At 45.0% G+C, this 23,244-nt stretch overlaps 1 protein-coding gene across 3 annotated transcripts in view; it reads right to left on the bottom strand.

Moving 5' to 3' along the window:
• CARNS1 (carnosine synthase 1) overlaps positions 1–1,531 on the bottom strand; it is a 32,385-nt gene extending 30,854 nt beyond the window's left edge. For 2 of the 3 annotated variants that reach the window (XM_081002994.1, XM_081002993.1), the window contains exon 1: positions 1,193–1,531. The gene's annotated coding sequence lies outside the window, so the exon portion shown is untranslated. Of the gene's footprint in view, positions 1–890; positions 976–1,192 lie in introns of those variants that run through there. The other variant, XM_081002992.1, reaches the window with a different exon arrangement.
• Positions 1,532–23,244: the final 21,713 nt, after the last annotated feature.

Raw genomic sequence — 23,244 nt, 5'->3', positions numbered from 1 at the left:
TAACCCGAGGTACCACTGTACTGGTAAGGGGGAATAATTCCAGGGTTGTTTCAAATTTCTCTCTGTGTGTATAATATTTGTGTATTTGTGTTAAATTATCTCTCTGTGTGTGTATCTCACTTAACGCCAAAAGAAGCTTTCCAAGACTCCCATGGGGAATGCAGAAAGTTGCCTGCATCTATGTTCTAAGCATAAGCCCTTGGCACTTCCCAGCACCACCTTCCTTTTGTTAGCACACACCAAGGAGGAAGAGGGAGGGCTTTGAATGTATACCTCCCCCCCCCCCCATTTCAGCTCCTGCTTATGTGCAGGAGAAATAGTGCGTCCAATCTGCAAGGGGAGGTGAGAACAGGCGTGGGGCGGTGTGGGGGGAGTTACTCCAGACCGTTTTAATCGAGCAAAAAGAGAAAAAAATTCAGGCGACGATTTCGCGTGCCGATATTCCTACACCAGTGTAAGCATCAAGATGCTCGCAGGCTCCCTTGAAGCCAGTGCCCAGTTGCATCAGCTGGGGATCCTAGCCTTGCCCAACCTTTTTTGTCCATAGGAACTTGATGCTTTTATTCCCCAGCCAATTCTAAAAAAGAAAAGGAAAGGGGGGGGGGAAGCCCAGGAGCAGGGCGATTGGCGGAGACGGCCCGTGTGGGCGGGACTTCGGGTCAAGCAGGGACCCCGCCAGGCGCTCGAGAAGCCCCTTTCCCTGCCCCCCACCGCCAGGCAGAAGAGCAGCAGCCTTACTGCACGTCCCTCAGCTTTGTGCTTCCCGCAACCCGCCTCCCGTCTCCCTCCGCGACCTGCAGGGCGATCCGCGCGCTTCTCGCAGCAGCAGGCATAATAAAAACAGGTTGCACCAATTCCAGGTGGCCCATTGTAACCGAGGGGAGACTTACATGAGAAGGGAATGGCATGACTACCGCTCCGTCCGTCCTGCTCACCAGGCGCACCGCAGTTCTTCAAGCGAGCCACACGCGCACACACACACACATACATACACACGTGGTCCCGGCCGACCCCCTTTCTTCCCTGTCCTCTCCAGCAACAGGCTGCGCTCGCGCGACCCCCGGGCGCCAGCGCCGCCCCCTCCCCCAACCCCCCGATCCGGGCCTCACTCCGGGCGGGAAAGGCGCCCGAGACCCACCCGGGGCTGGGAGAGAAACCCAACGTGCACCCCCGCCGCCCCCCCCCCCGTTACCTTGTTGCAGCGCAGCGGCAAGCGCAGCTCTCGTGCGGATCTGCGGGCGATGCTGAGGCCGGGCGAGCGGCGCGATCCAGCGCAATCCGATGGCGAGGGGCGGGGTGGAAGGAGCCGGGGAATGTCCAGGGATTAACTCCGGCGGGTTTTATATAGAAACGGAGCGGGCATGCCCAGTAAGGCGAGGCAGCTTATCGAGCATCGGGGCAAGGCGAGCAGGCACTCGCCAGCGCCGGAGACACCCACAGCCATTGACCGAAGCAGATAGGCGCTCCCGGGGGCTGGGAGCGAGTGAGCGCCGGGGTGGGTGTGCGCGGGAGCGTAATGGGCGCGAGGGGGCTGGCAGCGCCTCGCAGAGGTGGCGGAGGAGTGCTATGCAAAGCGGAGGTGGGAGGGGTTCCACCCGGGGGAGGGGAGAGGTGGGGGGGGTCCGGAGCCGAGGAATTTCTTGCTGAAAGAGCCCATCCGCTCCCATGACGTGCGGCAGATACACGCGGGGCTGTTGCTAACCATTTTGTAGCCCTCCTCTAACGAACGCCAAATGCTTTCTTGGTGAGGAGCCCGTTCACTCTCGCTGGGTTAAGCAAACCTTATTATGCCCATTTTACAGATGGGCAACCGAAGTGGCTTTCCTAAAGGTTGGGGTGGGGGGGGCGCTGCTCCCAGAACTATGTGAGGCACACGTTTTTATTATTTATTCCCTTATAACCTTTGTGCTCCCTTCCTCCAAGGAGGGTGTTAGCCGCACAACAATGGATGGAGGGAGCGGCTTAGCAACTTACTCATGGTTGACCCAGGAGATTAGAAACCACCACAGTGACATGCATAAGAAAAGGAGGAATAAAAACACCCAAAGTCGCCTGTTCCCCAACCCCTGGTGGGTGGCTAAAAACCAAATTCGAGGCTGGGAGTTCCAGTTTTGCACAGAAATGTTACAGGAGGTTCCTCTTGCATTTCATGACCTTTTTGGCTTCACAGTTTTATCTTTCACCGCCTGGTCCCAGGTGTATACAGCTAGCACATCTTGAACCCGATGTGGCGGGTTCTAGTTCACAGGAGTGTCTGCCGCAATAAATCACTTTGTCTTAGATAAATGTGGATTACCCATATATTAGTGAACTGATAACAACTTAAGGGTTTTAAACATTTGAGTATGTGAGCAGATCCAGCTATCACCTAAATGCAGCAAGGAAAAACTGAACTTGGTTGCACTGCTACCATCTTCGCATACATTAATAAAGCGGAGTGACAATTTCTATGTATGTATATAAGCTACATACAGTGTAGCTGATACACCGTACTTCCCCAAGTACATCCAACTGAATATGGGGTTGTTGTTTGCAACTTTGTCGTGAGTGTAGTTTGAACATCTAGGAAATGCTGCCTGGAAGTTGGAAACATGCTTCATAAATAGCATCATGGATTCCACGGCTACACAGCGTGTCCCTGGAGCATGGGCTGCGATAGGGCCTGAGTGTGCTGAAGCAAATGTGTGTGCAGCACAGGAAGGGCACAGACAAGCTGAGGCGGGGTCACACTGGGACAGTGAGACTTGAGACGCTGCACTACAGCCAGGCTATTGCACTGGAATGCACTATACTGTGCTATATTAGATAAATAGTCTGCTGCTTTTGTTAAGAATCCCTGAAAATGAAAAGGTGGACACTTCAAAACATATGCCCATATGATGGTGATGACTGAATTTATTACCCATCCTTCAGTTGCAGGTCCCAGTGCATATTACAACGATTTAAAATTCAAAACTAGTTTGGGGAAACCTGGGTTAGAGAGAAAAAAAAGCAGGTATTATTTTTGCTAAGACCAGTCTAGGCTGCTCCATCTTTCTAGTACCTGCATGGTGCTTCAAATTCCCATGCCTGTGGAGTATTCAGAACACTGGCAAAATTTTATTTCTGCTCATCTTCTGCAGGAGTATGTTTAGCACTGTGAGCAGCAATAGAAGTATACATATTTTAAGGGTTTGGGGATAAGGTGGCATTTATTTATTTATTGAGTGGGGTTATTAGTTTGTTTTCATTTTTATTATGTATTTTGTATTTTTGTGGTGTGAACTGCCCTGGGATCTTCAAATGAAGGGTGGTATACAAATTTAATAAATAGTAATGGTAACAGTTAAAACAAATTATAGTCACAGGAAAAGAGTGAGCCCTGAAAGCATATTTCTCATGTGCCAAACACTAGGCTAAAGAGGTGTATCTCCAGCATTTGGAGGAATCTTCCTTGGAGTTGGCTGGGACAAGAGGCTCCATATCACAATGCCCTGCAGGTCACATACCAAACTCCCCATAGCTGTTCAGCAAGGAAAGCCTCACCATCTCAGTCCTACTTCTCGCCTCCTAGAGGGGAAGCATAAATCGTGGCATTGTGCTCCCATTCTTTGTCACTCATCTTCCAACCACCTCCAAAGGTTACCAACTATTGAATGGACCTATCTATCACACGTGGCTGGGGCAATCCAGCCAGATGGGCAGGGTATAAATAATAAAATGATGGTGTTGATGATGATGTGTTCAAATTATCTGCCCATCTTCATGTGAATTGTAGCCAAGGATTAGATGTTAGAGAAGAGGATCGTAAAGGAGTATTTCACTCCACTGCTTACTCCCAATTTCTGTCTGTCCAGAGTCTAGGAACATCCCTCACATCATCAGCACTGTGTACTGGTAATGACATTATGACAGACAACTTCCTTTTCTTTCTTTCCTTCTTCCTTCCCTTCTTCCTTCCTTTCTGTTTTCCATTGTTTCTTGACACACAGTTTCATATGCAATATAATGCCAAATCTGCAATTATACCATACCCATGCGTGTGGGCAAATCTGTCTGTTTCAGTTTCTCATTTTTAAATGAATTTCAGTTCTCAACATCTCAACTTCAGTCTGTGATTTTTATAAAAGGTCCTCATGAAAAAGCATCAGCTTTTTGTTGCAAATGTGTCCTAATATACACATTTGTGCATGTACTGTTGCACAGTACTGTTGGACAATACACATTTCCCCTAATGCAAAGTCATTTCCCCATATGCAATGTGTTTTGTCGGTCTATTTTCACTAATATATGCCTGTATATGGGCACTTTATTTTGTAGACATTGCTTGGTTGTGGAACTGCATTGCAAAATTCAGAGAAATGCAAATTTGAAAGGATGGCTCCCTTTCAGTCGCCATACTATTTAAGAAAGTGTGAATTAGGTAGGTTCACCTTCAAATGCAAATTGAATCCCCCCTCAATCCCTACTTGGGAGTAAAACCCACTGGATTCAGTAAGCCTTATTTCTGAATAGACAGCCATAGGATTAGGCTGCATGTGGCAATGGTCAATATTGTAATCTCTCATATGCAGGCATAATGGGTTAGATTTCTGCAGACAGAATGGCAACATTTCTGTGCTATAACCTAAACACTTTTAACTGTTACAACATCCGCTACGTTCATAAATAACTCAATGAAATGCAATTCTCTAAACGTGCTTGGGATATTCGAACAGCTCTCAGCATCCAGATAAGTCTGCAATTCCCATAATTCTTCAGGAACAGCCTGAATCCTCTTTTTAATGTGTTTGGCATCAAATATAACTGCACAAAACAAGTGGTAGAGAGTATAAGCAATAGCTTTAACCATGGCCATATATGAGAATTTGGGGCTGCTTTTGTTTAGTATAAGCAGATGTCCATAATAAGTACAGGTTAGCGAGGGCATTGCTGTGCTCCTGTTTATCTAAGGTCAGTGGTTCCCAACCGGGGGTCCGCATAACCCACCCAGGGGGTCCGGGGCACCATTCACTTAACAAAAGCTACCCTAAAGGCATAAAAAAATTTCAAAAGTAGGGGGTCCATGGCTTGGCTTTTGAAAAACAGGTGGTCCAATTGGGAACCACGGATCTTAATGATTATATGACCTCAGATCCACACTTTAGTTTATGAATGGATACCCACCACATATACTTTTGCAAATTGTTCTGAAGTATTTTTATCTTCTGAAACAACAAAATCCCATGAAACCATTGGGGGAGAGCCATAACTCAGTGGTAGAGCAGCTGTCTTGCATGAAGAAGGCCCCAAATTCCATGCCTCCAGGTACGGCTGGGGGAGACTTCCACCTGGAACCCTGGAAAGCCACTGCCAGTCACGGTAGACAGTGCTGAACCAGATGGACCAAGGATCTGACTCAGGATAAGGGAGCTTCCTGTGTTCCAATATTTGAAAATGATTTTTAGTCTACAATTGCAATGGTTAGATCCAAACAGATGGATAGTTTCTACCTCCTAAGTATCTTACTAGCTTTCCAGCATTATTCCCTTACTCGGATTTTGTAAAATACTGTGGAATACAAGGCTTAATCATAGCTAAATCCCTTCACTGGATTATGCCACACACACCCAAAAAAAACCTACATAGAGCATCTAAAATTGCTGTACTCCACCTTTGCCAGAATAAAAAAAACATCCAAGAAATGCATAGCTGAAGGTCAAACTTGTCTTCTTACACAAGTAGACCTCATAATAACTTAACTGCTTCACTGGATCAAGGTCTAAGTCTATTTCAGAAGGCTAGCCAAAATCCCAAAAAACTCTGTGATTGGCTGAGCCAGATGGGTGGGGGGAAACCCTGAAGTACTGCACAAGGTCCTACTGCTCCCTCCCCAGTTGTCAGCAGCCCTGTCATAGGCATGGTGAGCTCATCAGAGTAACACTTTGGATTGTGGCCTCTGGCACCAATATCAACCAGCCAGGTGCATTTCAGACACTCTCGGGGGCAGGGCATGAGGGAGGAAGCCTTCCTCTAGGTTTCATCCCCCAAACCGGGCAACCAGCGGTATGCTTCATTTGAAAAAAATATCCTGCAGAAACAGGAATATGCCATTCTAGGACTCAGATATGGCTTGCAGGATCAGCAGCCTCTCCCGAGGCCTGTACTCCAGTAGCCCACTTTTATATACCCAACAATTATTCCAGGACAATAATGAATAGCTCATTCGGTAGAGCAAGAGACTCTTAATCTCAGAGCCCTGGGTTCAAGCCCCATGTTGGGTGCTTGCGGGGGTTGTCCAGATGGCACCTGAGGCTTCCTTCCATCTCAACATTTCTACAAAATCCTTGCTGAATGGGAATTATAACTGTAAGAGCAAACCACTAATGTTGTCAGGAGTGTATACATGGCAAAGGGACACAAGACAAGCCCAGGTTCAGCAAATCAGCCCTCTTTTGTTCCCAAAAGTTGCCAGCCAGATTAATTTACAGTATTCATCACACCATAATCAGGATGGTATCGCAGTTACCTCGTGCTGTTGAGCACTTCTACTGTAATGTCCATTATTGGCCAGCAGGACTAGAGATGGGATACTGAGTAGATGGGCCAGTATGGGCAGCTCTCAGAGTTCAAAGGATTACTGTCCAAAAATGACCCTTAATATAACACCCTAGAGATTTTGGCCATGGGAATAAGGCTTAGGGATTTACAAGCTGCATTCTGCCTTTGCACAAAGTTGGATCGTCTCCAGTCCACATTCATCTGCACTTGCTTTGGGGCTCCTGCACAACAAAAAGAGTCTGAACATCCAATAATACAGAGATCACAAGAGACTCCTTGTGAGGAAATGGAAATTTTAGGGGCCAGTGTTTTCTCAAGGCAGGAGGTAATCCAAATGAAGGCAAACACATGCATGCAAAACCATGGTACTAAAGACTTCAGCTTCAGCAACGGCCTACTTATGTAAGCCACATGGAGGGGGTCAGACACAGGTAGATTTGGGAAGCCAGCAGGAATTGCTAAGCTGTACCAGGGACTTTCTGCCACGTGGCCTGGGAAAGGAGCTTGTCTGTCCAATGCCAGATTTGCACCCATAATAAAGGAAGTCTGGCCAGAATGAAGAGGAGTTGTACTGCTTTTTTCAGACTGGGTAGGAATAGACTCTGAATCCCCTTGAAAACAGAAAATGAATGGATGATTTCACTTCATACTTTTAGCCCCAGGAAGGAAAGACAACACAAATTCCATCTTTGTGTTGAGAAATGGTCAAGTCCTGAGACTTTATACTGTTGGAGAGAAAATACCATTGCTCAGGAAGAAGAGAATAATACACAGCGGGACATGATTTCACTGTAGTACCAGCGCTCACCCGGTTGAAAAAGCAAGCCGGCTTTAAAGAAGCCATTCTGGGGAGAGACCTGAGTTCCAATCCTTGTTCAGCCATGAAGTTCACTGGGTCATCTTTGGCTAATCGTCCATCTCACTCTCACCTACCACAAGAGGAACCAACTTGCACCCAAGATTTGTGGGGGGGGGGGCATGGTCGGGAGGAGGCCGAGCAGGGAGTCCTGCACAGTGCGGCTTCCTCTCTCATGCTTGGGAGGAGCCAGCCATTGAACCCTCTCACACTTGGCCCCCTCAACACTGAGGGGGCCGAATACCCCTCCACCCCTAGGAGTTGGCATGCCAGCCTACCACAGAGACTTGTTTATGAGAGCAAAATGGAATCACACACAGGAAGGCCACTCTAACACTCATTAGAGGCAGACAAAATTAGCAGATAAATGATAAGAAATAGTAGCTTACCCAATCAGCTGTGGTGAATGCCTTCATACCTCAGACTTCATGTGTACCTGCCTCTCCCTAGCCTCTGCATTTAGCTATATAGGATCATAAGCAAAGCTTCCTGTATTTTAGGATCATCAGAGGCAGATTTAGGGGAGCGTGGCTGGTTTGTCCACGCGGCGCTGAGCTGAGAAGGCACTGTAGCAATGACTTAGAATGTAAGGCAAGAGGCAGGGGGTGCTGTATTTTGGAGTCACAAAGGGTGCCACTGCTATTGGAAAGCCCAATGTCCACAATTGCCATGCATTTAAAGCATACCCCTCCCCCGAATTCTGGAAACTGTAGTTTGTTAAGGGTGCTGAGAATTATAGCTCTGTGAAAGGTAAACTAGTTCCCAATATTCTCTTGGGTGGGGTGGGTGTGCTTTGAATGTACAGTGGTGTACGCCGTCTCTGTTTGCACAATCCCTTTCCCAAACAGCTCTAATCATTTGCATCAGGTCATGGAAGAGTAGAGAGGAAACACTCTGGGTCATGGGTAGGCAAACTAAGGCCCGGGGGCCGGATCCGGCCCAATTGCCTTCTAAATCAGCATGTTTTTACATGAGTAGAATGTGTCCTTTTATTTAAAATGCATTTCTGGGTTATTTGTGGGGCATAGGAATTCATTCTCCCCACAAAAAAACATATAGCTCGCCCCCCACAAGGTCTGAGGGACAGTGGACCAGCCCCCTGCTGAAAAAGTTTGCAGACCCCTGCTCTGGGAGAATGGAGGCCAGCACTATACAGAGAGGAAGCATGCCCAGATCTGCCATAAAACTGGCTGCTTGCCTCAGCTGCAACTACATACATAAGATGACTCTTGCGCCCAAGTAGCAAGTTATTAGGACAATTTTGGGCACATTTTCTTCCTGTACTGAATGATTGCCAGAGGGGTGCAGATTGACAGGTGCCGTGTAGGAAATTGCCAGCATCCACACAGATCAGAATGTTGGCAAGATACGTCCTCCAGGACTCCCTGGTGCGCTGGGAAACCAGGAATTTAACTAGGCTGGATATCAGGTGGCGGCCTTGGACGCAGAAAAGAAGAAAAGCACAACGCCTTCCCGTTACAAATCTGGGTGTTCCAGAATCATTAGTGCTGCAAGTGATACTTCTGAGGACCAAACAAGACCCAGTGTGGTGAGAGCCAGTGTGGTGTAGTGGTTAAGAGCGGTAGCCTCGTAATCTGGGGAACCGGGTTTGAGTCTCCGCTCCTCCACATGCAGCTGCTGGGTGACCTTGGGCCAGTCACACTTCTCTGAAGTCTCTCAGCCCCACTCACCTCACAGAGTGTTTGTTGTGGGGGAGGAAGGGAAAGGAGAATGTTAGCCGCTTTGAGACTCCTTAAAGGGAGTGAAAGGCGGGATATCAAATCCAAACTCTTCTACTCTTCTTCTTCCAGTGGTTGAGGGGGGTGTCAATGGGGTTAAGAGATGAAGGGCACAGGGTTCCACTTTCAGATGGATGATATCAGAGGTGCTATGCATCAGGCTCCCTTTGCTCTATTCCTGGCATAAGGGGGTGTGGTGGAGTCTGGCTCTGTAAGCGGTGGAATTCCGTTTCAGGATCCGGCTCAGGAGATTAGACTCTTTTTCTGTCTCCATGTGGAACAACCTTAACATGCCCTCTGTTCAGTTCTTGTAAATGTAAGGCAAGGATCAGGAAACACTTTATGAGTTAAGATCCTTCATGTCAAAAGGCTCAGGCATATCTTGTTGCTCCTGATCAAATCTAAACAAATAAATCATTTGCCAAAACAGAGAAATCAAAGACCAAGAATCCATCCTTAAGGGAAGGTTAACCAATGTGGTGTATTTCAGATATAATAGACTACAACTCTTATCAGCCCCAGCTAGTATAGCTAATGGCCATTAATTATTGGAACTGTAGTCTGCAACATCACAAGGGCACCATGTTGGTTATTGTAGCTTTAAGGAAACTGCCCCAAATTTAGCAGGCCCTGAACTGCACACAGAAACAGCTTCCTTTTACCATTACCTACAGACATAGAGAGCAGGTTTAGGAAGGATGTGACTGGGATGTTAGAGGGTTGCCACCTCTCCCCATTCTGCAGGGCTCCTGTGCCTTCAACAGCTGCCTGGCATGCAGAAATTCAGCAGATTCAGATTTTCTTCAGCATGAAGATACAGTGGTGAGGAATGTTCATGCAACTTTAAGCTTTCTGTGCGAACTGAGACTCTGCCATTCCTCCAATGAGCTCAGGTCAGCTTTCATGGTTCTTGCATCCCCTTTTGAGAGAGGTTAGGCTGAAAGATGGTGACTGGCCCAAGGTCGCCTCAGTGAGCTTAATGGCTGAGTTAAGATTTGAACCTGGATCTCCCCAGAGCTAGTTATAACACTTCAACCACTACACCACACCGGAAGCCCACGCTTATGCCCAGGTTAGATTAACTGAAGAGTAGAAGCAAGTTCTATTCAATGGTTTCCTAATGAAACAGGAGTAAGAAGTAACTTAACAACTAGGTACTATATTAAAACTAAGTGTTAAGGAATGAGCTAGGGCTGCCATATGTCCGGATTTTCCCAGACATTACTGGGATTTCAAAGCAGAATTGACGGGAGGGGGATTTCTGAAAGGTAGCGCTTTGTCCTGATCTACACACATAAAACAAATTCATGCACAGGCGTCTTCCAAAAACCCAACCCAAACCCAAAAAAGTCCCTTGGCAAATGGTAACGGGGGCAGTGCTTTTTTCGGGGGGGGGGGGGAGGGAGCAGGGGTATGCATTTTGTGAATCTTTGTACTTTTGTCCATTTACTGTATTTATTGTTCCCGATTTGAACTATAAAATGGTGATTTTCTTGAGTAAAAATGAGACTACCCCAAACATTTTTTTTAGAAAAAAAGCACTGAAAGGGGGCATGACTGTGAAATCTGGAAGCCTGTAGTCATGGGCGGTGGATACAGATTCAATCGTTCTCACTCAAGGAATGAGTCAGTTGAGTAGCTCGGCAGCTGTATCCGTGACTGAGCAGTCCTATTTAGAATCCACTTTACTCACCCCGAAAAGGGGGAGGGGCTAGAAAGGTGCCCTAAACATAGTCTGCCTCCCTTTTTCCCTGACTGGATTACCGCACCCAGTGGGGTCACCACCCAGTGGTTGTAAAAGACAATTGAACTTTGGAACATGGAATATACAGACTTTGTTGGATAAACAGATAATGAGCATCCCTAATGCAGAACTGCCATCATTGCAAGAGAGTTGCAATGTTTTAACATCAATATTGCAGCACTTCAAGAAACCCGAAGAGGAAAGGGACAACTGAAGGAAGAAAAAGGAGGCTACACATTCTTCTGGAAAGGTCTACCTGAACAAGAACGTCAAATACATGGAGTAGGTTTTGCTATCAAAAACCATCTTGTGAAGCTCTTGTCAGAAGTCCCTACTTAATGAGCGGCTTTTAACCCTTCTAATAAAACTCACCAAAAACCAACAGGCTACTATTCTAAGCGCTTATGCACCAACACTGGATGCCAAGGAAGACATTGAAGAATAATTTTATTCTCAGCTGGATGCCATCCTATCAGAGATACCTAAGGAGGACAAAATTATTCTCCTGGGTGATTTCAATGCAAGAGTTGGACAAGATTTGGATCTGTGGCCTGGGACTATTGGGAAAGAAGGAATTGGCAACAGGAACCAGAACGGAATCTAACTTTTGACTCTATGTGCAGTGCACAACCTTGTTATTACCAATACACTCTTTCAACAAAAAGATAAATTTAAAACATCATGGAGGCACCCTCAGTTGAACCACTGGCACTTCTTAGACCAGGCTTCCTCAACCTCGGCCCTCCAGATGTTTTGAGACTACAATTCCCAGCATCCCTGATCACTGGTCCTGCTAGATAGGGAGTTCTAGGCCAAAAACATCTGGAGGGCTGAGGTTGAGGAAGCCTGTCTTAGACTATGTAATTGTTCAAACTGAAGATTGCCATGATGTGCTCCTTACCAGTGCCGGACAGATCACTGATTAATACAGTCCACAATGGTTATCATGATTATACCTCAAAACAGGCTTCAAGGAAGGAAATCAAGGCACAAAATGAACACTCAAGCCCTTCAAGATCCTATTAAGCGGGATTGCTTCCAAACAACTCTTAAGGACCATCTGCTTTCAGAGTTCCCTGATAACATCAAGGAACACTGGACCAAGCTGAAAACATCCATTTTTACAGCCTGTGAACAAACTATTGGATACCAAACCATGAAACACCAGGACTGATTTGATAAGAATGATAGTGAGATTGAATGTATTATTGGCAAGAAAAGGAAGGCCTTTCAGATCTGGCAAAGAGATAGAAACTGCGGCACTAAGAAAAAACCCTATGCCAATGCTAAGGCTGAGGTTCAAAGAATAATCAGAGAACTACAGAACATCGGGTGAATTTATTATTATTATTTATTAAAAAATGCTCAACAGATCCAGCACTTAGCCAACACTCATGATTCACAGAGTTTCTTTAAAGCCACAAAGACTATCTATGGGTCAATAAATCATGGCACATGTTCCCTACGCTCAACGGACGGTGCCACACTTCTAAAAGATAAAGAAGCTATTGCACTGTGCTGGAAAGAATATTACCAGCATCTCCTAAACCTCAACTCCCCCGTAGCTGCTGAGTTCCTCTCACAAATTCTGCAAAAACAAATTAGGGATGAGCTTGCAGTATCTCCAGATCGGGGAGAGCTGTGTACAGCTATTAACCAAATGAAAAACAATGCCAGGAGACCTGATGAGATACCTGATGAAGTCTTCAAAGTGGGCAGAACTGAACTTACACAACAACTTCACAAGCTCATCGAAAAAAGATGGGAGAGAGAGATGCCAGCAGACTTTAGGGATGCCAAAATTATCAATCTCTTTAAAAAAAGGTGATAGAATGCATTGCAGAAACTATTGAGGCATCTATTTAGTAGCTGCGGCCAGCAAAATTCTTGAAAGGATCTCAGCAAACCATCTCCTAACTATATCTGAGGCTACACTTCCTGAATTTCAAAATGGTTTTTGACTTTCTAGGGGGACAGCAGACATGATTTTCACTGCTCCACAGCTTCAAGAAAAATGCAGAGAGCAAAACTAACCCCTGTATTTGGTGTTTATTGACCTGACTAAGGCCTTTGACACTAAATCATAATGCCCTGTGGACTGTCCTTCTGATAATCAGCTGCTCAGATAAATTTGTGAACATCCTTTGGTTCCTCCATGATAATATGACAGCAATAATCACAGATAATGATGGTTCTCAAAGTGAACCATTCACAGTGGGATCAGGTGTTGTGTTATCCAACTCTATTTATTATTTTCATTGCCATGATCTTACACATTGTCGAAGGGAAACTCCCCATCAGAGTAGAACAGATGGAAAGCTCTTTAATCTGAGTAGGCTGAAAGCAAAGAGTAAGGTTACCATAACTTCTGTCATAAAGCTTCAGTATGCTGATGACAACATAGTGTGCGCACACTCAGAGGATGACCTCCAAACCATCCTAAATATCTTTGCAGAAGCTTACAAATAGCTTGGCCTATTGTTCAACATCCAAAAAACAAAGTGCTGCACCTCTGCAATGCCACAAATCCAACTCAATGATGTAATGTTGGAAAGTGCTGATCACTTCTCCTACCTCAGCAGTCACCTTTCCACAAGGGCTGACATCCAGCATCGCCTGAGCTCTGCAAGTGCAGCTTTCTCCCAATTAAAGTGCAGAGTTTTTGAGGACTGGGGCATTCACAGGGAAACTAAATGCATATTTACAAAGCTATTGTACTACCAGCCTTACTGTACGCTTGTGAAACATGAACCACTTATAAACACCATCTCCAACTCCTTGAAAGATCACATCAGCGGTGTCTCCAAAAAATTCTACATATCACTTGGGAAGACAGACAAACTAATGCCAGTGTACTGGAGAAGCAAAGATCACCAGTGTTGAAGCAATGATTCTTTAACATCAACTTCGTTGCACTGGTCATGTTGTTCGGATGCCTGATTATCGTCTTCCAAAGCAACTACTCTATTCCAAACTTAACAATGGAAAGTGTGATGCTGGTGGTCAACAAAAGAGGTTTAAAGACTCTCTCAAGGCAAATTTTAAAAAATATAGGCTTAACACCAACAATTGGGAAACACTGGCCTGTGAGTGCTCCAACTAGAGAACAGCCTTTACCAAAGGTGTCATGGACTTTGAAGATGCTCGAACCCAGGAAATGGGAGAAATGTGCTAAGAGGTTTGGCAAACCCTCACCATGATCAACTCCTGCCTGGAAACCTATGACCCCACTGTGGAAGGACATGTGGATCCAGAACTGGCCTCCACAGTCACTTACAGACTCATTGTTAAGACCGTGTTCATAGAAGACAATCTTACTCGACTATGAGAGATGGCCAAAAAAGAAGAAGACCTCTTTATGCAAACCTCAGCAAATAGCTGCATCCTGATTGGCTAGGCATTTCCAATTTCAAGGAGATAAGACTATCTGGAGAACTGGTGAGTGTCATTGTCCTACATGACACTGTTTTTCTCTGGGAATTGGGGGTGGAGTTGTGCCATGAAAACTGTGAACTGACTTTTCCTTTACAAATCCTTTATTGCTATCAGTTTTCTGTAAAACTGAATGGAGCCATTCAGGAGCCAGGATTCTAAAGCACCTCATTTTGTTCTTTTTCTTTCTAACTCTTTTTCTTTCTAACTCACTGCCAGAATGGAGAGAAAGCATTTCTAAACAACAGCAACAACACAACTGCATCAAGATTGCAGCACCATCATACCATCTCTTCTCCCTATTTGGGGAAAAGCAATGATTATTAAGAATGATTAACACAGCACTGTCTTCTAAGCTGTGCACAAACATCATGCTAATGAGTCATCACAGCGGTCCATGGGGTAATGACACTTTTGTTCATGTTTCCTGAAAGGGACTGCAAGCAGGGTGAAATAGTATCGAGTAATTTACTCAAGGGGAGCAACAACCAAATAGGCTTCTGCAAGCAAAGTAATTTCTTCTCTTGGAAAGAAGTCACACAGTGAGCACACTTTACATGCTGAGGATTGGGCTGCAAGAGCTTCATGTTTCAAGTTGCCATGCTTTTCTGTGGCAGGGCTCCTGTGCCTTTAAGACAAAAATTCAACAGCCGCAGCATATGCACCATGCCAGGAAAGACTGTCAAACTTCTGTCTGTCCTACAGCTGTTACTTAAAGCCTTGATGTACCACCCTTCATTATCAAATTCCAGGGCAGTTTGAAACTTTAAAACAACAACATACTAAAATCATAAATACAATAATCTGCTAGTAAAGGCACCAAGAGCTCTGCCAGAAAAACATGGCAACCCTAGAGATGCTGCAGCCATAGAAACAGTGTCAAAGCAAGCAGCAGCAACCACCAGCAGCCTCATCCCCACTGCTTGCCTGCAAATGTAATGAGCTCCCATAGGCATTTCTGTACTGGACCAGGGGAGGAAACTTTGTCACTGGGAAGTAGAGGTTGCGCCAAAAACTGTATTCCCCATGTACCCACTGGGATTCCTTGCTTCCTTGCTAGTTAAGAGCTTGACCAGTCCAATAAGACCTAAGTACTGCCCCATCAGAAACCCATGGCAAAAACTACGTGGTCGATCCAATCCAATTAGACATGTTCCTTCCCATCACAGTCTGTACAATCAAAAATTCAAGACAGCCATGTTAGTGCTGACTTTGTTGTGTGCCACACACAGTGTCACATGATTTGGTCCTGCACTAGAGTCACAGCCTTTTGGTCAGAGGTCATCAGCTGCATGAATATGGTTTTAGATACCTCCTTGAGATTTACAGATGAAAATGTTCAGACAATTTGACTGGCTTCTAAGAACACTTATGATGGCTAAATGTCTTAATGCTTCAGTACTGGAAGCAGAGGGGACGCGGGTGGCGCTGTGGGTAAAACCTCAGTGCCTAGGACTTGCCGATCGTATGGTCGGCAGTTTGAATCCCCGCGGCGGGGTGAGCTCCCGTCTTTCGGTCCCAGCTCCTGCCCACCTAGCAGTTCGAAAGCACCCCTAAGTGCAAGTAGATAAATAGGTACCGCTTTACAGCGGGAAGGTAAACGGCGTTTCCGTGTGCTGCGCTGGTGCTGGCTCGCCAGAGCAGCTTCGTCACGCTGGCCACGTGACCCGGAAGTGTCTCCAGACAGCGCTGGCTCCCGGCCTCTTAAGTGAGATGAGCGCACAACCCTAGAGTCGGACACGACTGGCCCGTACGGGCAGGGGTACCTTTACCTTTTTACTGGAAGCAGAAGTCTTCCCCCCATACTGCAATTGTGCAGTGGACAGAGGACATGACTCAGGCGCCAACAAATAAGGTGACTTTCCATAAACATAAGAAAGATAAAACATTCTCTAATATTTGGACTCCTTATACAGTTCTATTTGCTTGGATGTCTAACAGCTGGTTTGGACAACTAGCCATTCCCCACTTCTGCTCCCCTGTACACATAGGACTCATAGCCTTGATTTATCATGATTTAGTTTGTATTGTAGTGCTTGTTTCTGTTTTGAAAATTAAAAAAACAAACTATTAACAGCAACAAAAAAGAAAAACTCCCTCAATAGTCACAAGTACTGTAATTCCTTAATAGAACCAACTAAATATCACAGAATTGTGAGTTCTCTAGAACTCTTCATGAAGCAAGATGCTGAATAAAAGCAGATGGGGAGAAAAAAAGGAGGGGGACTTGAAGCTGGGTAAAGTTCGGAAACAGGGAACCAAAATGAACAAAGAGGGTAGAGCAACTCCCCTTTGAAAGAAGGGTTACAATATTTGGGGCTTTTTAGTTTAGAGAAAATGTGAGCAAGAGGAGGCATGACTGAAGCGTATAAATTTATACACGGAGTGGAGAAAGTGGAACCAGGAAAGTTGTTCTCCTCTCATGATGCCTGAACTCATGGACATCCAGTGAAACTTAAGGTTGGAAGGTTCAGGACAGATGAAAGGAAGTACTTCTTCATACAGTACATACTTGAACTATGGAACTCACTTCCACAAGAGGTATGGACAGCCACCAACTTGGATGTCTTTAAAAGAGTATTAGACAAATTAATGGAGGACAAGGTTATCGGCTGACTACTAGCCAGGATGGCTGTGTTCTACCTCTACTGGCAGAGGAAGGATGCTTCTGAATACCACTTGCTGGGAATAGCAAGTGGGGAGAGTGCTTTTTCATTCAGGTCCTGCTTTGGGCTTCCTATAGGTGTTTGGGGTTGCCAATGTGAGAAGAAGAAGAGTTTGGATTTTATATCCCGCTTTATCACTACCCTAAGGAGTCTCAAAGCAGCTAACATTCTCCTTTCCCTTCCTCCCCCACAACAAACACTCTGTGAGGTGAGTGGGGCTGAGAGACTTCAGAGAAGTGAGACTGGCCCAAGGTCACCCAGCAGTTGCATGTGGAGGAGCGGAGACGCGAACCCGGTTCGCCAGATTACGAGTCTACTGCTCTTAACTACTACACCACACTGACTCTCAAACCACACTGGCTCTCTGAGAACAGGATGCAGGGCTGTTGGATCAGTCAGCACAAAAAAGGTCCCAATGTTTTCCTCCTGGTTTAATTCATATTCGCCACAGCCACCAGTCTGCCATTGTTGATTGCAAGGGAACAAATTGGGCAGATGCACTGGAGGGGTAGAGATACAAGGAGATTTGATAACAAGATTCCCTTGGGCTGATCTATGCGTTTCTGATAAATAATAATAATCCCCCATCGAGGGATGGGGTTACCTCAGTGCACAGTGACAAACCTACGTGACTGATCTAGAAGAGTGAGGATAAAGTCAATCCCATGTGCCTGTCAGAAATTCCCTCACAACTGACAGAATGGAGTCCCAGCCTCAAAACTCATCTAGCTTCTTCCATAGCCACAGTCCTGGATGCAAACAGCCCCCAGACATTTGTCTGCCTTCTGCTTTCTCCTTGTCACATATCTCATGTCTCTAAGCTTCTGTCTACATTACATCTAACTCTCTGTTTTAAACTCCTGCCTTTTATCTACAGAGCAAGTGGGTCCCCATTCAATTGCTTTTTCACACTTTGAGCCTGTGTGTTGTCTGAATGGTTCATCCCTAGGAAGTTACCCGGCTTAACTAGTTTTTTAATTCATATTAAAATATTAATTCCAGAGGATGAAAAGTGTCCAAACACATCTTAATATACATGGGAATTGAGTACATTCTAACACTTGAGGGTCTGATACAGTTTTAACACACAATCTTTAATTAAATTCTAACATTTACTGATCCCAGGAATTTAACACCCACAAACTCACAACAATACTATATATTTAACTAGTCACAGTTTGCTTCTTGCCAGTTGCCCTGGGCTTACAAAGCAGAAAGATAAGGCACACACTCTGGCCGATGCCACCAGTCAAGGGACCATGGATCACCGGGAGGCTACTCCTGCTGCCACCCACAAAAATACATCATAGCAGGGGAAGATCAGTCTGGCCCCATCCATCAGCCAGAAAATGAGCAGCATTCCCGCTTCCTGCCTGAAATAATTCTGTTCCAGAGCTTGATTTCCTGTTCCCACCCCATTGCTTTTTCAGTGTGTCTATTAGATTGCGAGCCTGCACACAGTCTTACCTTTTTTTCAATATCTATACAATTCTGGGGGGGGGGGGGGGAAATCACTTTATGTAGGTGAGCAACAACAACAATATAAGTAGAAGCATGTTGTGGAAATAGTTGTCTCTTACGATATGTTAAATATGCAGCTAATCCATTCCCTTTAATAGGTAATAGCGTTAATGCCCCATACATTCCAGGCCCCATACATTCCAAACCAACCATTCTTCCTGATCAGACACCCGTCCTCCCTGCTTCTGCCTTCCCGAGTGGAGCTCTTTCCCTAAATATCCCCAGGGGCTTTCGCAGGCCAGGCTCCTCCTGGACCACCACCTCCCCCTCTCATTGCCTCTCCTTCTTGGCATGCAGGCACCCGGCGGCTGCGATGGTGCGGGGGCACCTGAGGCCCTGCAGACAAAGGCAGCTCTGTGGGCCCCATTGGCTGGGAATTGCCTTTATCCTTTGTTTAGAGGAACACTTGTCATTTGTTTCTTCACGCACCAGGCCCTGCTCTGGCGGCCTGTGTTCCTTTCTTTCTTTTGTGTGCTCTCTCCCCACTCTCACTTTGTAAACAAGTAAATGGATTAGGAAACCCTTGCAGGGGATGGCCCCACCGTCTTCCCTGCACAGCATACCCAATGAAACAGAACTGGGCTGCCCCTGTCCACATGACCACTGGCACAATCCCATTGGGAGACAACAGGCCAAATCTTCAGACAACAACAACAACAAGCGAATACTTAGCATTTACATAGAGGTTTAAGCATGTTCAACAAGCCTGAAAACATTGCCTCAGTAATCCTTACAAGAACTCTCTGGGGAGAGCCTTCCCAAACGAGTGCAAATACCCTTCCCGCCTAATTTCAGAGAGTGGGTGCATTTGCAGAAAGGCCTCCAATCCTGGGGGGGGGGCACTTATGCATCATTCAGGAAAGGAGGAATCACGTCGCCAAAATGGGGGTCAAAAAGAGAGCACACATGTGCATTAAATCCACATATGAAGTGTGCTGAAATCATAGATGCATAATTGCTATCATTTAAATAGAAATACGGTACATGGGTGGCGCTGTGGTCTAAACCATTGAGCCTAGGGCTTGCCGATCGGAAGGTCGGCAGTTCGAATCCCCGTGACAGGTGAGCTCCCATTGCTTGGTCCCTGCTCCTGTCAACCTAGCAGTTTGAAAGCACGTCAAAGTGCAAGTAGATAAACAGGTACTGCTCCGGCAGAAAGGTAAACGGCGTTTCCGTGCGCTGCTCTGGTTTCGCCAGAAGCGGCTTAGTAATGCTGGCCACATGACCCGGAAACACTGTCTGCGGACAAACGTCGGCTCCCTTGGCCAGTAAAGCGAGATGAGCACCGCAACCCCTGAGTAGTTCGCAACTGGACTTAACTGTCAGGGGTCCTTTACCTTTACCTTTTAAATAGAAATAAAGTACATCTCACCATAGTGGGGAAGGCTCTGGCTAGGTGAGCTGTGTGCCTGTTCAGACAGCGGTCTAACTGTGGAGGGCGGCTTTCCCTTCTTACACATTATTAAACCAGGCTTGGATCAGACAGCCTGTTAAGTTGTGGGCGAACACAGACGACACAGCGATTCTTCAACAGCTCTTGTTTATTCAGAGGCCAGAATAGAACTGAACTGAAGAGCTCAGTCAGCCTGCTTATATAGAGCTCCAGAACAATGTAACTGTTGCAACTTTCTAAAACTATCCAATCACTGAACGTCACTTTCAATCCTTCATTTGCATACAAACTATCCAATCACTGAACGTCACTTTCTCTTTTTTTAAATGATATTTATTAAAGTTTCAAAAAATACAAAAAATACAGAATACAGAAAGAAAAAGAATAAAGTTTTTAAAATATAACCAAAAAATAAAAAATAAAAAGAAACATACCAAATAAAACAGTTAAAAAGACATTAATTTTCCATAACCTATCTTCCCTATACTTATTTCCCCGGACCTCCTCATACCTCCCTTTTTTGTATTCCAGTTCAATTTGTTAGTTCAGCAAATCCTTACCATTAAGCTTTTACCCAGTTGCAAACCTTTTTTCATGTCTTTTAAAGCATTACAGCTAAAAACCTCTTAGTTTCTATCCAACATCCTTCTAAGATTCCTTAATTTTACAATATTTCTGTAAATAGTCTTTAAATTTATTCCAGTCTTCTTTCACCGACTCTTCTCTCTGGTCTCGGATTCTGCCAGTCATTTCCGCCAGTTCCATGTAGTCGATCACCTTCATCTGCCATTCTTCCAGAGTGGGTAGATCTTGTGTCTTCCAATACTTTGCGATGAGTATTCTTGCTGCTGTTGTGGCATACATAAAAAAAGTTCTATCCTTCTTTGGCACCAATTGGCCGACAATGCCCAGAAGAAAGGCCTCTGGTTTCTTCAGAAAGGTATATTTAAATACCTTTTTTATTTCATTATACATCATCTCCCAGAAAGCCTTAATCCTTGGGCACGTCCACCAAAGGTGAAAGAATGTACCTTCTGTTTCTTTACATTTCCAACATTTGTTATCGGGCAAATGATAGATTTTTGCAAGCTTGACTGGAGTCATGTACCACCTGTATATCATTACCACCTGTATGTCACTTTCGATCCTTCATTTGCATAACTATCTACAGTATCCCCCTGCTGGCCCGGGGTGAGAACTTCAGCACATAACACAGCCCTTCAAAAAGATGGCTTACCTCTGTACAGAACACACACGGCTACCTTGCCTCCAATTACCTTAATGCATGGGCAGGGATATGTGGGAAAAGGCCTTCCCGCAGGTACGCACATCACAAGCTGTTGTGGGCTTCAAAGGGAAGTGTCTTTGGAAATGGACCAGCAGCCAGAGCAAATGTTTCCAAAACTATTATGACGACGGTAACATGTTTAAGCAGAATGCAAGTAATAACCATGGAACCAAAGAGCTGAAAGAGACCATGAGCTTATCCATGCCCCCTGCCCCCCGGGAGAATGCAGAGAATGGCGTCTGAAGGCAGACTATGCTATTACATTGTGAGGCAAAACTCAGCCTGGTCACATGGTGCTAGGCAAGGTCATTAGCCAGTCCTTACCTGGAGACAACTGGCACAACAGGTGTACATTAACATTTCTCCACTCATTTATATGCCAGCCATCTGAAATTATCGTAAATTCTACACATAGAACAGTCACAGGCCTATCCTGGAGATTATTTCTCATTCATTTTTCTGGTTTCTTTTCTTTTGTTTTCTTTCTATAAAGATTGCGAACAATCACGCCAGGAAGCAAATGAAAAAGCCCAAAGAAAGTAGCTTTGTCTATAAGCCACAATCTGATTCTTCTGATCCGATTTCAGGCTTTTCAATAGAGTTAAACAAAACCAAACTGGTTGTGTAACTTGCAATTCCGCCCCCACCCCTTGCTTCTGCCTCAGCAAATACAGTATAAAAGGTTTAACAACACAGAGCTTGATTAAGGGAATACAGAAGCCTTAAATGACAAAGCAGTTGTGCCCACAGCAGGAGTGGGGAGAAAAGAAGGAGCCAACAAAACACAGATCAGGCCACGAGTCTATGAACCACGTTTCCAGCAGGTCTGATATACAAAGGCCTTAGCCTGCCAAACCTGTGCTGGGAAACGGCTTTAGCAGCAGTCCAGTCCAACTGCTGGACAAACTTGGGAGAAGGGATAAGCAGAGGTCTGAGGCAAATGGATCCCCCATGCTTATTTGAGGGAAAGAATGTGCTTCCAATGTGCTCTAAAGGTATACTGTGTACGTAGCCATAGTCACCCCCCTACAAGCATTTCAAGTTTTCTTCAGTGCAGAGATCTAGGGTGTTTTCAGATGGCCATGCACATGACACCATCAGCCTTTTGCAATCAACCCATGTCCCTCCTTCCTTTCACCCATTTCTTCACCAAACATGGAAAATCCAAATTTTGTAAAAGGTCTGGGACAGCATCACAAAAAGGTGCAGATGTTTCTTTGCACTTTCATTCCTTAGCTTTAGGAGGGTATGGTTTTGACACGGGCAGTAGGGATGGGTGAAATATGTCAGTTTTGGTTTCTCTCAGTATCTCATTTCTCCAGACATCACTTCTCCAGATTCTCACATCAGTTTACAATTTATTTATTTTTTAAATCTTCATGAAAATTGACCAGCATTTTACCATAAATTTCTCCTAACGTACACATTTTTGCAAAGCAATTTCCCCCAACTTAATGCATTGTTGTAACTTATTTTCACAGATATATGAATTTTTACACACACTTTGTCCCAGTATATGCATTTTTGCACATTACTTGTCCGGAGAACTGCATTGCAAAATTCAGAGATACACACATTTTGAAGGATGGCTCTGTTTCGGTTCATGTATTGTTCTGGAAAGTGGGAATTAGGCAGGTTCACCGTTAAATGTGAACTGAATCACATTTCTCCTCCATCCCTAGGGAGCAGTGACATTCTGGGTAACTTTCCTCTTCTGGTTGCTCCTCACTTGATTGCACCCAAACCATTTTGCTTCAGCTTGCCATTTCTTTTACTGTATTTGTACAAATAATAGTTCCGAAGCTCAGAACCTCCAAATAGTGAATGTGGACATGTTGCTACAGCTTGTTGCTTAAATTTTTTAAAACATTGAATTGAAGGTCTTCAATAATTCTGGTATCTATTTATAACAAACCACCACTATAAATGATTCTGACCTTAAAGTGAGGTGGTATCTGGCAATTACTGTACATTTAACCTGTGTCTTTATATGGAACACTTAGGTCATGTTTTTCATTCATATAATGCTAATTAGCATGTGCCAGCAGAAAACTTAACTTCTTTCTTGACAAAGTGGAACCCATTT

The sequence above is a fragment of the Podarcis pityusensis genome (assembly GCF_964106645.2).
Source record: "Podarcis pityusensis genome assembly, chromosome: 1".
Classification (NCBI taxonomy): domain Eukaryota; kingdom Metazoa; phylum Chordata; class Lepidosauria; order Squamata; family Lacertidae; genus Podarcis; species Podarcis pityusensis.
The sequence above is the reverse complement of the archived record's forward strand: the minus strand, read 5'-3'. Positions and strand labels throughout refer to the sequence as shown.